At 38.4% G+C, this 18,729-nt stretch overlaps 1 protein-coding gene across 5 annotated transcripts in view; it reads right to left on the bottom strand.

The window, feature by feature from the left end:
* Positions 1 to 18,729, bottom strand: part of grm8a (glutamate receptor, metabotropic 8a) — a 281,453-nt gene that overhangs the window by 41,047 nt on the left and 221,677 nt on the right. The window lies entirely within an intron of this gene.

Here is an 18,729-nt window from a genome sequence, read left to right as displayed (position 1 = left end):
ACAGCATGTAAAAATATAAAGTAAGCTCTGGCGGACTTGGTTCTATGGTAGGTCTTAAAGGGTTAACAGTCAGAGAAAAACAGAAAACGATACAAAGGAGAAACGATAGAGTAAAATTAATGACAGAGGAAGAACAAGGTAAAACATGAGGGATCCGGCATGCTGACAAGTACTCGATACTGTCTACTTCACAGTCAGCTGCAGAGAGATATCAGTCCACTTAAGAGCAAAGAACGGTAGGTGAGGCAGATGGAAGTGGTGCAGCAAAAGGACACAGAAAGTATACAAAATGTTTTTTACTTAAACTTAAGATATTTAGATGCAAAGATGGCAGAAAAATTAAAGAATAGAAGAGCTGGTAAAAAAGCCTCAAGTCTTGCCTGGTACACTTAATAAGAACCAAGGAAGAATAGCAAGTCTTCATACCAGAGACTAAATTTATATGAAGGGAAGATGCAAAAGCTACACTGCAGCATGCATTAATAAAACATAGGTCTGTGTGTGTGTTCTTTGCCAACAGGCTCCCATCTGTGTGCTATGCATCGATAGCACTAATAGGGGAAAACGACACAGACAGACAGGGAAAGAAACACAAAAAGAGAATAAGAAATGACAGAAGAAAAATAATGATGAAACCTGAACTTATGGAAGAAAAAAAACTGTCATTTTCACATTTTCGCAGGGAAGGCGACTGTAAATGAGCAGCTGGTTAAACAGTAGTTCTCATGGCTTTTTTCTACTCTTTTTCTGTCCGTTCCCAATTTTCTGTCACATAATGGGACATTTTTGCAGCCACTTGCTGTACAACTTTCCTCGTGGCCAATCATTTCATCCCATCTGGTCACTCTTTACCTCTAAATCTGTTTGATCCAACAGCAACTATCTCCCCTCCCCCTTCCTCTGTGCATTTCCAAAGCACGCTTTACCCATCCCTTCCCGTGGAGTCATCTCTCCTCTCAGCATCTCTGTTATCACCTCGCCTTGTCTGTGCAAAAGCAAAACAACCATGGAGATAGTTTGTCTGAGGGAAACAGAGCTGATAATGGAACATGTTTGAAGAGGATCCAGATCTAAACGATTCTCCGTGTGAATAACAATGAAACACTTTGGCTAAAATAAAATACAGTAAGAATCTTTTCTACTGAAATGACATGTTTTTCATGACTTATGTCGAATGATGCACACATGCAGGGCACAAGAAAATATATACATATATTTTTGTACGGCAGTCTCCAGTAATTACAAAAAACTAATTTACTGAGCCAATATTTGTGTCATCATCTGCATTCACTGCAGCCTTTGAGAAAATGGAAGAGAGAAGAGTAAGAAAAGCGATAAAAACCGTGGGAGCCGGCCATATTAAGCTGATCAAAAGAGACAAAACAGCCTGAGCCGGGGATAGAAATGCAATTTGCAGGGAATAAAAGCGGGAGAGAGGAGAAATAAACAAAACAAGAAACAAGGAGTTACATTAACAAACTTGGCAGAAGAAAGAGGAAAACAGTCAAGGAGAGAGCTCAAGTGTTACTTATAGCTACACTGCTTACAGTTTCAACTCTCTGCTTGACTTTTTTACAGTCAAACAATTTTATAATATATATATAAAACCTTTTTTCAGTTTAACCCTGTACACTAACTTGCATTTCAAAAGGCAAAAATCTCACAAACATACACACGTATAGCATTGTAAAAGTCACTTAGCATTGCCCCATGCACTGTCCAAATACAAAAAGACATCTAACTTAATGGGATGAACCTTTATTTTGTCTACACATAACAGGCAACCTAGAAAATAACACATTTTAAATTGTATCTTTAGGCATTTTGTTGCTAATAGCCTGTTGAAAAAACTGTTCCCATTTCTTTTCTTGTAACTATGAAATATATCAATGGTAACACAGTTTATAAGCATAGAACAGCGTTTTTCTACCAACAAGTTGCTCTCCAACCAGCTATTAGCCAAAACCCAACCATATCTCACCATGGTCCATAAAGTTATATTCTTCAGAAACGTTATGGTTCACGTCTTGGCTTCAGCCAGTGGTGTTGGGGATCAGTCAAAATGTCTGAAGAAGCCTAGAGAGCTCCCAAAGACTAGAAAAGTTGCCTAAAAGTGTTCAGGCGATTACAGCAAAGTTCACCAATACCAGGGCTCCTCTGCCAGCTAAGAGGTTTTTATCATAATATTTAAGGACAGTTTTTTGGCCATGCCCAACCAAGGTAGAAATATAAGAAATTTATATATGGAGGCTAGGACAGGCCATACCACTCTCAACACTGGCACAGGAATCATAGAGTCATGAGTTTTGCTAAATTAGGTTTAGAGACAAACAACTTTTTCTGCTCTTGCTCTTGACGAAGGCGGTCGCACTTTTCTCCTCTCCTCCTCTTCCTCTCCCTTAGCTTCCCTACTTAGCCTCTTATGTCCTTGTCTAGTCTTGTATTTTTGTATTACTTTTCCCTGGAACATTCTCTCACAGTCTGTTCTCTAAAACCTAAAAGAGGAATTATGGATTGGATCAACTGGTCCCTAAATGCAATTGACACCCCTTTCTCAACGAGAAGTTTGGGCTTGGGTGAGCCTGAGTGCTGAACAGAGACGCGTTACTGTAATCTGATTACTTTTTTCAGGTAACGAGTAAAGTAAGGGATTACTATTGCAAAAACGGTAATTAGATTACCGTTACTTTCCCGTAGGAACGCTGCGTTACTGCGTTACTAAAACCGTGATCTTTTTTGCGAGAATGTCTCATGACAGTGACGTAAGCGAGTGCGACGTTCATGACAACAGCTGTGTGCAGATCAACAGTGCATCATATATCGAGTGCGGGAGAGAGTATGAGCGTGCAGCGTTTAAAGCGTGGAAGTACTGACCTTACTTTGAGTTTGATTCCATAAAAAGTGACAAAAACATTAGCGTCCGTTGTGCGTGGGAAGAAAACTTCTTTTTAAAGCGAAAAAAACCCCCTAAACTTCCAAGCAAGCACCGAGTGCGCTACGACGTAATGGAAAACTCACAGAGAAACTCACAGAGAAACTCGCGGATTCTTCCACTGACCGCTGCAGCACACCTGCACCAGAGCACCCCTCCGCCTACCCTACTCCTGCTTTACAGGTGAAAATAGAGCAACAGGACCACTAGTCTTTGATGTTATTCAAATTCAAATTCAAATTCAAATTTTATTTGTCACGTACACAGTCATACACAGTATTATTATTATTATTTATTTTCTGCTGTGTTTTACTTGCATCTATTTGAAAGAGTGAGTGTAAACACACAAAAAATATTTTATGTGCTGGAATGTGCAGAAAATAGGTTTAAATGTTAAACAAATTTCTTCCAGTCAGAAAATGTTGCATATAATTAAATTTTTCCTTGATGCATAAAGTTAAAACTAATAAAACAAGTTTTAAAAAGAGATTTTTCCATTTGATTACATTTTGTATGATGGATTATGCAGAAAAAGTAGAATTGGGCTGAAAGATCTATCGCTTTATCACCTATTCAGGTTGTAAATCGTGTTTTTAAAAAGTAACTAAGTAACTAAGTAATTAATTACTTTTGAAAATAAATAATCAGTAAAGTAACGGGATTACTTTTTCAGGGGAGTAATCGGTATAGTTACTGATTACTTTTTTCAAGTAACTTGACCAACAGTGGTGCTGAAGATATCTACCTATTCGGAACCATGGTAACAGGGTTCTGGCAGATCGGAGCTGGCTTGGCCCCGACTTATCGAAGAATTAAGAAAGCGGAACCGGCTGTTCAAACCCCCACAGAGCTGCCCGCTGGGATTGGAATGATGGGAGAGGCGTGAGTTTCTCAAAATGGGCTCATTGAGTGCAGCACGGATAAGATCTTGGAAAGGCTACGGCTGCTGTGAATACTCAGAATAAGATCTTTGACTGCAGACTGGATACATCTCGGAAGGGCTAGCTCGGAATAACATCTCTGGGCGCAAATTGGATGACATCTCGGGGAGGCACACTGCCGTGAGTTCTCAGAATCGGCTCCTTGAGCACAAGAAATGACGACATCACAGAACGCAAGTATGGCGAAGCTCGCGGCTCTCCAACGGGAGATTGAGAGACCAGTGTTGGACTGTAGAACTGCTTTGAAATTCATATGAGCTGTTCGCACTAAAGTAAAAACCACCATCACTTCATGCGGATACCCATTTGGCACCAGCTGCGGTCTCAAGGCTGGAGCTGAACAACAACACCCTGATAACGACTGTGTTTAGTCTGTTCCTCCTATTCCATGCAAGGCCACCTGGGTTGGCTGGAAGACCGTTTACTTAGCCTAGCAGGGCGAAGGACACTGTCTCAGCTGAACTCTGGACACGCACACACATACATATACACTGATATGCACACACTCATCCCCCCTTCCGATGCTGACGGTGGATCAAGGAGACCAGCGCACGAAGGCCCGGATGTACTGTCTAATTCGGCTGTCTCTTACCCTTTACCCACCCCTGTGGCTTGTCATGTGTTTCTTTGGTGTATTAAGAGTTTTTTCATGTGCTATGTGCAGAGGTGTTTTTTTTCTGTTCTCAAACTGATCTCCCTGTTGGAGCTCAGTCTGGGGGGAGTTTTTTTTTTCTCCTTATCTTTCCTCGTGTGGTGCATTTTCCATTGTTATAGCTCTCTGACCTGTCTTCTCCATGTGATGTTTTGTGTAATGTATGTATGGTCGGAGGGTAAGATGGGGCCGCCATTGCGTGCAATAGGTCGGCAGCCTTATGAAATTTCCCCTTGTGGGACTAATAAAGGTATATCAATTCAATTCAATCAATAAATGTCATAAAAATATGCCCTTTTTATGATGTAAAGCACATATTACAAAGCTACATTTGCTAGCATTTATCAGCAGACAATGTAAGTGTTCTTCTTCACATGACTGCTAGAAGTATAATCTGTGCTGCTCACCCTTTATCACTGATTGCAATGGATGATAACCAACCTATTAAGCCTTCCAAGGTAGAGGAGAGCAGCCACAGGCCAAATGGCTATGGGAGTAATAAAACTGATTAGATGGGTTTGCATCGTCCTGTCCAACAGACCTGCATAATAGTAGTAATAATTAACAAATTAATTAATTAACAAAAATTGTTACTCTATTATCCTTGCCTCTTATTTTTCTGAATTAAATGTATTTCCAATGGTGGTTTGTTTTTGTGCCCATGTGAGTGTATATTTGCCTCTTTGCTGCACTGATTTGGGCTTTCTGTATGATTGCTTTTATACCTACTTAGTATCTACCTATTCTTACTCACTCCTCTTATCTAAAATTATATTTGGCTAATGATCCTCTTTCAGAACTTAGCTCATTGCAAGAGAAAGGGGTAATGTATAATATTGAAAACAATAGCAAGAGGATAGAAAATGCTTTTATATGCACAGCCTATAGATACACAGTAGCTGAACAAGGTCTACTTTATACGATGGCTGTTTTGCCCATTTGTCTCTCACAGTTTACACTGACATTATTCAACGGCCAACTATATATACTGCATATGGCTTCACCAAACAATAAATAAGCACTGTAAGAGAGCTCTTCTACAGCAGGCAAGGTGACACTACCTGTACAATAGCTACTTCCAGCTGCTTCTTCAATCAAAAGAGGTCACCACAGTAGGTAACTCCAGTAAATTTGGCAGATTTTTCCATGGGATACCCTTCCTGAAACAAATCCCAATTGAGGATAAACTAGGGAGTTTACCCTTGCTAAGGGAATGTGTAAACCATTACACTATGGAGCTACCATGACACTACCTGTAAACACTTGGAAAATGTGCAAATAATCTTCTACTTACTACCTGCTGCTTGTAAGTGGACAGCAGGTAGTAAGTATGAGATTATGTTTGGACCTGAGGAGTCTATATAGAGTGAAGCACTAAGTACATCCCATGACTCAACAGCTTTGTTGGTGCGCTTGATTTTCCAAATTTAGACAGAGCTACTGTAGCTGTTGAGTTCTGTTCTTTAGAGACATTTTTTTAATAAGACTATAAGTCTTCAGCTCTCAGATTTTCATCTGTTTTGTAAAAAACAATATAAACATCTAAAGGTGGTGGTGTGTTCACAAATTACATAATTTCATAAATGATTACCTATGTTACATTGTGCATAATTAATTGCATGAAGTTACATTTCTGTAGCCTTTTAACTAAAAGGATCTTTACACTCCTGCTATAAATAGTATTTACTAACTCAAGATACCAGAACAATTTAACCAGGTGCAATTCAAGAGACCTCAATGGGAATAATAGTAATAGTAACAGTGGGTAATGCTGACTGGGAGTATTCTTAGCCCAGTGGGCGCAACCAGCCTCAAACTGATCCACTGATCCATACTGGAACCATTGCCCAGGATGCCAGAGGATGTAGGGGTCTGGAGAATGTGGATGAAATGAAGGGTGGAGGCCTTGGTGTTCCAATTTCCAGCTGCTGAAACTGGCTTTTGGGACTTGCAAAGTCACCTCTGTGGTGAGGAAGGAGTCCCAGCTTGAGACTGAGAGTTGTGCTAAACTCATTATGGAGGAGTTTAAGAATCTCAGGGTTTTGTTCATGGTTGAGAGGAGAATGGAATGGGGGATAGACAGATTGGTATGTCATCAGCAGTGATGTGGACACTCAACTGGTCTACTCACTTAGTGAGACGTCTTAAAAGTTTTATCAGTGTTTTTGAGTTGGAGAGAGCTATTTGGGGTAGGAACATAGAAATATTGCAGAGATGGAGTACAAATATGTTAAGAAATAAATAAAAAGATTTAATTGGTTTACAGGTGACCATTTCTTAATTGTGGCAATATGATTATTAAAACCTTTCAGAGAGTATTTTTAGGCTGAAACTGTGTCTAGCTGAGCTACAAATAATGGAAGCCCTCCGGTCCACACATACACTTTGCCAGACGCTTATATTTGAGTGACTGTTTTGACCAGGATAACTAGAGCCAAGGAATTAGGAAAATAAATTCTGTACTAAAACCCATAATTCTGAAAAATGCTTTTCCAACATTGGCGATAGAGGGAGGACAACACAATTCTAAACTTAGAACTTGGCCAACTTGACATCAATACATGTAAAAGCAAAGGGTGATAAACTTAAAAACAGTCAATACAAATCTGAGCTTGTCAGTGGAAAAAAACAAGCACTTTAAATTTGCTATGGACAGTTTCCTCCTGGGATTATATTGCAGCCGTTCACAGCTGCTGGTTATAGTGTTCTCACTCAATATTGTACTACATCCAAAAGATTTTGTCTCCATTAAAAATTTAGGAATAAACAGACCTAAAAGATGGGGAAAGGGTTTAAGAATACCTGAAAAACAGCTGTTAAGGTATTAAACTGACGATAAAGAATCAACATCAGGTAGATGCGGATAAAAAGGTTGTTGTTAAATATGTCACTGATTTTATGGGGATTGAAAGGGCATTACCTTTTTCTTATTATACTCCCCTTCCACTTACTTGAAGTTTGAATAATAAACCAGGACAGTTCCCTATGCATTCTTCCCTTCTTATGGTTGCCCTAACCAAAGAAAATTTGGCATATTTGGCATTATATGTTTAGCATGTTCCATGTTTCTCTCTCTTTGTTCTCTTGTCATTTCTAATGTCATATTCAGTTTAACTTTAAATTCATGCTTCTCTTTGTCTTTTACAGTTTCTTTTCTATCCAAGTCTACGAGCTGAACATAAATTTGATATATCACTGTCAGCTCATCTTGAAGGTCATTTTACGCAGCCCCTAAAGTAAAAAGAAAAAAAAAGTTTGTTTTTGGGGTATTTTTTTTACTTTTACTATGCCCTGGATTTCCATCCATTTTTCTTCCTTGCCCCATGGATAGACTGAAGATGACTCTTATTTCGCTGTTTTCTTCTACCCAAAGCTGTTATTGACCAAGCAAAGTTCATCTTTCTTTTATCTGTCTTATCCGCCCTAAAGCACTGCCCTTTTCTCATTGTCTTTTGCACTCTCTTTGCCTTTTCTGCTTTTCAGCAAGCTCTCCATCTTTTTTACCCCATTCGTCTCTCTGATTCACTTTCTCTTCAACCTCTACTCTTGTCTGTTTTCCATATCTTCTTTCTCCTATATCCCTTCAAGGTCATATAGTCCTAATAGACTTTCTACTGGGATAAGCTCTTCTGACTCCTTTGCTCCCTCTTTCTTATTCCAAGATCATTTGCGACTGTTCAAGTTCATCATGTATAGGGAAGCTACTTCTCCAGAATAATACAAGTACTCTTTCTCTCATAACAGGTGGCCTTCATCCCCCGAGCCAGTTCCTTTTGTAATGTCATTAACCAAAACCTTCCCTTTTTTATCCTTCTCTCTTTCTCCTCAAGGCTGTTCAGCCAGGTATAGAGTTTTTCATATGAAAGTCAAGCCCCTCTAATTAGTGCAAGCCAGTTCAGTTGTGAAAGTCCATCTTGTCTCTCTGCATGGAATATAACCACACATAGCGAAGATCACAATGAGAGTTACCTTGCATGAAAAACACATCCACATATAAACTTGTGTAAAGGACAAAAATAGGCCCTTCTTTTCCCTACTAGAAGTGGGAATAATTGTAAATCTCACAGTTCAGTTCAATTTAATTCAGTTCTTGGTGTTGAGAATTTGTTTTTTATTGAAAACAATTCTTGATTTACAGGAGGAAACACTTGATTTTGGCTCTTTGTCATGCTATTGTCTGTACAAGTAACAGTTAAGCAAACTGGTTTGATGACGATCGGAAAAATTAAAGATTATCAAGAAATGTAATTTGAAAAATATTATATTGGACCAGTCTTTGACACAAAATAGATAGAATAAGAATATATATATACACACATAACGATATATATATTGGTAGCGCAGTGTTTCATTTGTATGTATTCAGTAAGAATCACAATTCTTATCCCTTTTTCTCACCCACCCCATATTGTTTGTGAGCCATATCCAAATTGCATTTAGCCTTAAACCACTCAGTCTGAAAGAGAGCACATATGGTCATGAGCAGAATAACATTTTATTCCCAAATCAAATTCTGTGTTTGAACATAAACGTGGGTGCTTTGAAATAAGTAAAGTTTCACTGAAAATCTGCCCATGAAATGTAAAATGTGAGCTGAAGGAAAGAGAAGCAATAATAATCATACTGATGGTTAAACATGGTATATTGCTCCCAGCTTAGCAAACAAACAAAGCAGTATGCTTGACACAGAGCGAGTCAGACTACATATATAATTGTGTACTTGTTTCAAAATAAACATTTGTTTTGATGAAACTTAATACAATTTCCTTACAATTTGTGGATAACAAATCCTAGGAACAAACAAAGACTTTATAAAGCCTATAGTGCCATGAGTTGATGACTTAATGGCTTTAGGGTGTACGAGTGGTAGGAGTGCAGAGTACAGAAAAGTAACAGAGAGTCAAACAGAAAGCTGGGGGAAAAGAAAGAAAAATAGAGTTGGTGAAAAGAGGACAATAACAGTGAAGCACAAACAAATGAAAGTATGCTAAAAGGGAAAGAATGAAACAGAAGAGCAAAGAAGGGACAAAAGAGAGTGTGTGATGGAGAAAGAAGCATTAGAAAGGACGTCATCTGAAATGCTTTTCTGGGGGAGTACTTACAAGTAACAAAGCCAGTAGAAGTAAAAGCAAGTAAATGTATGCATATCTGGATCTGTTAATACTTTGACCCGGTCTGAGTTAAGTTCTCAACATGAAGTGAAACAATCAAACAAACCAACTCATTTTGTTTTCCTGACGTTCCTAAATTTATTTCAGTTTAATATTTTATTTTTGTGCCTTGGATCAAAACTGTACAAGTTGCCTTAGTTTTCATTATGCATAAAATCTGTGATATACAGTACTGTGCAAAAGTTTTAGGCAGGTGTGGGTGTGGGTGGGAGGGGGGATGCTGTAAACAAAGAATGCTTTCAGAAATATAAATGATTGTTTTTTGGCCCCAAGTGTATTCTGCAGCAGGACAATGACCCCAAACATACAGCCAAAGTCACTAAGAACTATCTTCAGAAAAATACAAATTACTGGAAGTGATGGTATGGCCCCACACAGAGCCCTGATCTCAAAATCATCGAGTGTGTCTGAGATTAAATGATGAGACAGAAGGATGTGAGGTAGCCTGCATCCACAGAAGATCTGTGGTTAGTTCTCCAAGATGTTTGGAATAATCTACCAGCCGAGTTCCTTCAAAAACTGTGTGCAAGTGTACCTAGAAGAATTGATGCTGTTTTGAAGGCAAAGGGTGGTCAGACCAAATATTGATTTGATTTAGATTTCACTTTTGTTCATTCACTGCATTTTGTTAATTGATGATGAAAATAAATGATAAACACTTCCATTTTTTAAAGCATTCTTTGTTTACAGCATTTTCTGACCTGCCTAAAACTTTTGCACAGTACTGTATGTGTGCATTTACCTCTGTTTATCTGCATGAGCTTTTCTATGCAATGCAAATAGTGCAAAATAGTTGCAAATGATTTTCCGGCAAGGTCAAGCAAACACTGTTTTTATATAATAGTATGTAATCAAACTCAGTAATACTTCTGGCTGCAGCCTTGTTAAAAAGGGTTCACGACAGTGCCACGCGTTTGATTTGTTACACCATGGCCTTCCTGACACAACCCCAAAGGGATTTGTGCCTCTTCCTGGGAGTGAACCAAGGCTCTTTCCTTTGTAAGGCAAATGTGCAAATCACTACATGAAAAATCAGTCTTGCTGTGTTAAAGTGGCTTGGAGCTACATCTGGGCAATATCATGTTAAAAATTTGAGGTGTTCAGAAATCCTGATGGCATGAGAAACTGAGAAAGTAAGAAAGTAGATGACTTTGACTTGTGTGGATAGTGTTATGGGCTTTTTTCTAGGTGAAAAAAGATGAGCAATAAGCATACTGCTGTTTACTGTATTCCTGCATCCTGAGGTGACCTCTTCTCAAAATACAAATGCAGTAACATAATGAATGTGAGAGTGAATGAATAGTGGTATTGTAAAGCGCTTTGAGGGGTTCCGAAAAGCGCTATATAAATGCAATCCATTATTATTATTATTATAATTTTATTCAATTGCCACCATAAACTATACGTCATCTCTGGAAGAATGTATAAAAGAAAACATTGTGGCTTTTTGTTTCTGCCACAATGCCAAGTGATGATAGTATAAGATACTGCTTAGACTAGGCAACCATGTTTAACCGTGTATAACAAATTATTCAGTTAACATGGCACTCCAGCTGCCATAATCAATCATGTGTGAGGCAGACAGATTACATATGACAAATCACATCAGGTAGACGTGATTTGTCATATGCTATTGCAAAGGCCAAAACACGGCGAAAAAAACTTTAAATACTGTCCTATAAAACTTTGGAATGAATTACCTTTCAAAATAAAAAACTAACTTTTTAAGTTGAGATTCTTAATAGAATGAGGTGTATATATGGCTGTGACTTAGGAGGTAGAGCGGGGAATCAACTAATCAGCAGGTCTGTCTTGATCTTGGTTCCTCTAGCTTGCATGTCAAAGTATCCTAGGCAAGATACTACACGACAAGTTCGCCCTGATGCATCCATTGGGGTGGGATTCTATCAGCATTAAGTTAAAAGTGCTTTGATATTAAACAAAAACACTTTAAGGAATGGGTCACTGGGACTTGCATTAAGAAAGTGAATTGAGTGCTCAAATCAGTCGAAAAACACTACGTAAGTACCAGTCCATTTCCTTCTTTCATTTTCATCTCAGCTTTCATGGCTGTGTTTTTGTTTCAAATTGATAACATAGCATATACCCATTGAAAGGTCACAAGGTATGAAAGATATGAATTCAAGATGTGTAGATCCAACTAGGGCTGCCACAAACGATTATTTTGATAGTCGACTAGTCACCGATTATGTATGCGATTAGTCGACTAATCAGATCATCATCCACTGGACGTAAAACTACAGCTTATTGCACCAGCAGCATCTGCTCTTATATAACTATCATTAGCTTACAGCTTTAAGCTTTTAAGGTGCTAACTAAAAATAAAGACAAGATGATAGTTTATTCAATTTTAATGAAATTTGCAGATTGTTTCGGTAAAGTTTAATAAACTCCTTGCTATCTAAAATATAACAGGACACCGGAGTATATTCTCCAGCATCTCACACTTCTGATAATCAGCTGTCTGCTTGACGTTTATTCAGCTGTGTAAAAACTATAACTTTAATCTCAGCCAAACCGATTTACTCAGGAACAAAAAAAATACTAAAAAAAAAAAAAGCCAAACAACAACATTTTTAATTTATCTAAGTGACTCATATATATTTAACCTGAGTCGCGAAAGACGGCGGTGGGTTTGAAAACAATTTGCCGGGAGTCCGGTGTTCTCACGGCTCTAGTGACCTAGCCCCCGGCTAGCTATCGAGCTAGTGGGTAACAGACGTCTCCGAAAACGTCGGAGCGCTTTTGAAAATATGTGGTGTCCTGATAAACTGAGCCGATATTTGAGGTTTACACAGCTACATTCTCGCCTGAAAATATGTTAAACGTTTATTTTGTGACCCAGAAAGAATAATAAGAGTAATATTAAAACTAACTAGCTACCGCCATTGTTGGAAACTAAGCTGGGCCGCGCTATGAATTCTGGGACACAGCTGCTTCTTCTTCTTCGGGGTTTAACGGCAGCTTGCATCCTTGTACATGCAGTGCTGCCATCTTCTGTTTCAGTCCGTTATTACACTCTTAAATCCTGCTACTTATTCCTGCGTCTTTTGCGCTCTTACAAAGCTTCAAACGACGTGTCGACTATTAAATCAGTCGTCGACGATTTTGATAGTCGACGTAATCGTGACTAGTCGACAAATCGTGGCAGCCCTAGATCCAACAGGACAAGAGTCCTCTTCATCACCTTTTTAGCTAGATTAAAGCCTTAAAAAAAGCCCATGCCACTCTGATGTGAATGGAATCATCACCTTCATGAGTGGATGTGTACAGAACCCATGAGAACAAATGAGAGAAAAAAAAAAGAGTTTGTCCTCTGGCCATTGAAAAAAAACTTGATTTTTAGTGTTAACATGGACATCTGCTGAAATTCTGTTAAGGCTGTACTCAAATTGAATGAAGAGGTTGCTAAACAGTTGACTTTTTGCTGAAGTTGAAGTGCACTGGTTTTCTACATTGATTCTGTGGTTCTACAGCAAAAGTGGTTGGTGAAGAAAAACCAAACTGGTTTTCAGTTGGTCAGAAAGCAGCCCATTCTCTCTCTCATTTTGTCATGTAGCTGCTCAAAAGGCAAATGGATATGGATCCATAAGGAGCAACAAGAAAGAAAATCCATGCTCCATCATCACCTCTAGCTTATTCTCCTCCATGCCCATGATGTGCAATTAACACAGGCAAGACACACGCAGGCCTTCAGTCTTTCCCACATTTCTCCTTAAGGGTTATCAGTGTAATGGTGACCCTAACCACATTACTAATGAAACTGTTTTTAATCGAAAAACACAAATGTATCCAGACACACTCATAAAAATACACACACACAAAAAAGTAGCCAGAAGAAGCTTCATTTCTTCAAGGCATCTGACCAGATGTGAACAACCCCAGCAGATCCACTTACTACAAACAACCACCCAGCAAATGAAACACATTAGTTTTTTTAAAAATCAAACTCCAGTACTTACAGTGGGAAAACAGACTGACAGAAAAAGTGATCAACTTTCTTTTTTCCGGGGATGGAGGTCCATTACACCACCACTAGCAGCCTGAAGCACTGATACCAAGGATGGTATCAGTGGTTCTGATAAGCCAGGATGGAACCCTGCTTTCATCTTGTTTACACAAAATTCTGACCCTATCATTCAAACGTCACAGCAGAAAGTCGAGACTCACCAGATCAGTCAACATTTTTCAGTCTTGATGAGCCCATGTAAAATCTGGACTCAGTTTCCTGATTTAGTTGGAAGAGCAGGACACAGTGTGGTCTTCTGTTGCTGTAGCACATCTGCTTCAAGGTTCGATATGTTGTGTGTTCAGAGAATGCTCTTCTGCATACCTTAACTGTAACTAGTGGTTATTTGAGTTATTGTTGCATACCTATTCTCCAATACTCAGACAACCAAGTTACATTCAAAGTCCCTTAAATCACCGTTCTTCACCATTTTAATGCTGTTTTTCAACATCAGCAGGTCATCTTAACTGTGTCTACATGCTGAAATGCATTCAGTTGCTGCCATTTGATTGGCTGCTTAGATATTTGCACTAACCAGACAGTTAAACAGATGAATCAAATGATGTGGCTGGTAAGCGTGTAGGTGTTTAATTCCCATCTTCGCATAACCCAGACACTGGCAAATTGATTGATTCCACCTATTATTTTTTTTATTTTCTGTAATCATGTCATGCCTCAATTCAAGCATTCAAGTGCACTCTTTCTATATTACTCCTTCAAATTTTCTTTTTTTTCTTCCTTTTCAAAATACTGGAGGGTAGAGGTGTGTCTGGAGTAAATTACTAGTTATTTAAAGTCTGTTTTTAGTTTAAGTATTCCCCTATTTCATCAGTAAATTATACATTTGTAGCGTTCTCACTTTTATGGACGCAGCATGTGACCTTAAAAGGATAACACAGCTGTAAATTAATTACATTATAATTTATTGTAATTGCCACTGTTACCCATAACTTTCTGTAGTGCCATCTACAAAGTGTCAGAGGCTAATGAAAGAATTTAATAGCTCTAATACAAGCTTGTATTCCCATATCATTTCAGCTCCATCTTATCTAAAAAATTTTTATTCCGTCTCAATGTCTGGTCAGGATCACTTACAGCTCATTCTGTCTGGGCCAACTTTTACTAAGCGAGAAGGATTCGGTGATTCATCTGGGGATAAAGTTTGCGACCTTGTAGTTATGGGAGGATTTCTCCACCCTCCAGGCCAACAATAACTGAGAAACTCACTTGAGCGCAAATCTGCCGCTGCTGTATGAAACAGCAATCATTGCCTGCCTGTGAATTTATTTCTGACACTTTTAGCAAGGGCAGACACCGACAGAGCAGGAAGCAACAAACACTGATACATATTTTGGGCACATTCCTATACAGACATATTCAAGCAATTTTAATCGTTCCTCTAAATCAGAAAAGCATTCTTGTAAACCTCACAATGCAACCAGTCTCACTCTGCCTCTTGCTTTCACAGACATTATGTATTCCACACAATGCTGGACGAAGGAACACAGGAAATGAAAAGGCTGACAGAGAAGCAGGTACAGGCGCATCAGGGAGAGGAATGGAGATTAATAGTAGAATATTCAAATGAGGTGTCTGATGCTACTTTGAAATGAGCAAATGTGTTTTTGGGTTTTTTTTATCCACTTAAAATTTGTCAACACTTGAGGAAGTCATGCAAAGAGAAAGAGAGAGGGGAAATTACTGAGCAGTACAAAGTGATACAAGGCTATTCGCAAAAAAGCAAAATGTAAAAAGATTACATGTTTTGAGAAAACACAAACTGAATCTAATGTTAGGTGTGAGAGGTAATGTGACATGTTCTTTGATAAGGACAAATTAGACGTTTCATTTAGCATTGTTAAAATATGAATTTGTTGAGTCAAGTTGGGTAAAAAATACTGTAATGTGTCTACAATTTATTAAAAATGTGATACTGTCCAAATGTTTACACAAAAGGATTAACACACTATTCAAAACCTGATGTTGACTAGCTAAAACTTATCAATAATACAATAATCTACCTTACGAATCTCGTAGATACCTGATGTAAATGATGTGGTCTATCAGAAAGTTTACAAATTTGCTGATAAGCTTAGTGTTACACTGGGCTACAGCCCTAGACTAAGTTCATTTTAACTAAAATTTAAGGGTTACACCGGTGCCACACATCAGAAGGGTATTTCTACAACGTAAACTCAGGATAGCCAGGCCTTCTTTGCATTTTCTGGCTTGACAAAGTCTAAAACTGCAGCAGAAGCTTTGCTAATTCAGGTCTCCTGCTTCTGGAAATAAGCATAAAAGTGGACGTTTCATGCATCATTTAACTCTCTTTCTTCCACACAAAATGGGTCAATTGAGCATTGCCTACTCCAATCAGAGATATTGTCAAAGGAACAGGTTATTAAAAAAAAAAAAACAACAACTTATGTAACAAATAAAATCATGATGCTGTCATGATCCTGGGCCATGTTGGCCCAGTATTCTTAGTTTTCGTGTGTTTTGTGTTTTATTCTGGTTTCTAGGTTGTTCTGTTAAGTTGTTCCTTGACTTCCCCTTGTGACTTTTACGCCCTGTGTGCCCCTCTGTGTATCTGTGAGCCCTCGTCTCCCCTCCTTGGGTTTCATTCAATGTTTTCCCCAGCCCGTTATGTCTGTGCTCTCTCTCTCTCCTCCTGTCTGAACCTCTGTGTACTTCCTGTTTTACTTTGACAGTCTCTCGTCAGTATGCGTCATGTTGTGTTCACTCCTGCCCTGTCTCGTTACGATTATCTGTGTCAGCTGTGTTCCCCGTGTGCTCCCACTTCCCTCGTTAACCCTCTGTGTATTTATGTGCGCGCCTCCCTTAGTTCTGTGTCGCGTTCTCCCTCATCCGTGTGTTTCTCCGTATAATATGTTTCCGTTTAGTTTGTATAGTTTTTCTCTCCACACAGCCAGTTCATGACAGATGCAGAAATCTTCAGGTTTCAGAAGTGTTTCTTTTAACGCTGAATTCATGATCATTAAAATATTATTTTGTAGTGCTGGTGTCTATTCCCAACTTGACAACTGCATTGAAACTTGATACATTTAAGCACCAAAAGTTACTTTGTGTTTTTAGGGTACCTGAGTCATTGACCCAGTGTTTTTGGTTTTATGGGTTTTTGAGTTCTTGTTTATTCATTATTGTTATTTTCTCTGTGTGACTTATTTTCCTGTTTTAGTTTCTTGCGTTCTTGAGTTCATCGGTATTTCTAATTTGGGGTGTCTTGGTTGCCAATTGGTCCCGTTCATGTCTTTGTCTCTTCTCTGTTTCCTTACCTCAGTGTCTCCCAGTTAAGTAAGTCTTGTCTTCATGTTTGTTTGCCCATCAGTCTCCAAGTTTAGTTGCCTGTTCTCTCAGTCATGTCTCCTCTCATCCCTTGCTCTTTTGCCCTCGCTCTCTCCTCCCTCTGTTCCCTGTATATAGTCAGTCTGCATCTCAATGTGTGTATTTCTTGTACTTCCTGTTTTACTTTGACAGTTTCCTGTCCTGTATGCATTATATTTAGTTTTGTCCCGTCCCATCTGTTAGATTGTGTCCAGCTGTGTTCCCCAGGTTGCTGTTAGTTTAGTTTTCTAGTTCCTTCCAGTTTGTTTTTATTTATTTATTTATTATTTATTTTTAATTTCATAATCCAGCAATAAAACTGTGCTGATTGTAGTTCCACCTGCAAGTCTGCATTTTGGGTCCTAATCTTTACCGCTTTAACCACCACATGACGGGTCTGTTCAGTTCTGACAGCATCATGAACGAAATGTGGAAATTGTGTTAGCTTTTCACTAGATCAAAGTGAAATTAATTTGAATGATTTTATATTGTCATTAATAAACAGCCTACAACTATAACTGGTCAGTTGTCTAATCTGTGCTTGTAACATTTATAAATTTTCTGCCCCACCAGCTGAATGTATGCGTTCTTGAGAACCATTCAGTGGTTTTTGTAAGAATTTGTGATAGCATAGAGGTTCCAAATGATTTTAAACTGAAGCCCTGAAAATAACCTGCTCCCAAACAGGTTGTGTGTTCAGCATAAGTTACCATGGTGATCCAGCAAAGGCACAAAGACAGCCCAAAGTGAGCCACCGGTGTGACACTGAAAACTCTGGCTTTAAGTTCAACATACCTCACTAATCAATTAATCCCACTTCATAATACAGCCCTCAGGGCTTTAGCCTAATGTCACATTAGGGCAGCTATGGATAAGCAACCACTTGTGTGCAGCATTGCTGTGGCAAGATTTGCATGGAAGTGAGAAAATACACACGGAGGAACTGGAGACAATTAAACAGAAAATGTTTGGAAAATATGGAAATATGTATTTTGACATAAGTGGTTTAAACCTTTTACTGGCTTAAAAGGTACCCCCCCACCCAAGAGTTAGAAAAGGAAAAGGTCATTCCACGAAACAGTGACATCAATAACATCTAATATGAGCCATGTAAGCATTAAAACGACAGGAACAAGGATTTTAACTCTCAAGAAATCTGTGCCGTGGAACAGATCGGACGAATGTACATAAATCCACAAGCACTTTGACCAGGAGACAGGAGTTCATGTTCCACTAAAGAGAGCCTGTTTTTAGATTCAATTCAGAAACTCTAGAAGAAAAAGGAAGTAATAAAAGAGCTGATTGATTTTACTTTGCTCAGAGATGTATTTTTTCTCTGTCCCAAATGCTTACCTATGTCAAGAATAACAATGCAAATTAAATTTGTATTTATATTTATATAAATATGTTTACATTTCTGAATTAATTTATATTTAATTTGAGTTCTTCACATGGCAGATGTTAAAGGATAAGTCTTAAGATAAAAGTGAGTATCATTCATGATTTTAAAGAGGCTGAAATGTTTGCAAGTTGGTGATCTGAGTTCATAATCTCCTATATCTCTCTTTATATATTCTAATTTCATTGTCAATACACTCATATCTGATATTAATTTAAATGATTTATACATGAAAGCTTTAAAACACAGGGAAGAAGAT

This window comes from Haplochromis burtoni, unplaced genomic scaffold, assembly GCF_018398535.1.
Source record: "Haplochromis burtoni strain Fernald_Lab_line unplaced genomic scaffold, NCSU_Asbu1 Contig_315, whole genome shotgun sequence".
Taxonomy (NCBI): domain Eukaryota; kingdom Metazoa; phylum Chordata; class Actinopteri; order Cichliformes; family Cichlidae; genus Haplochromis; species Haplochromis burtoni.
Note: the sequence above shows the minus strand (reverse complement) of the source record. Positions and strands in the feature narration are given on the sequence as shown.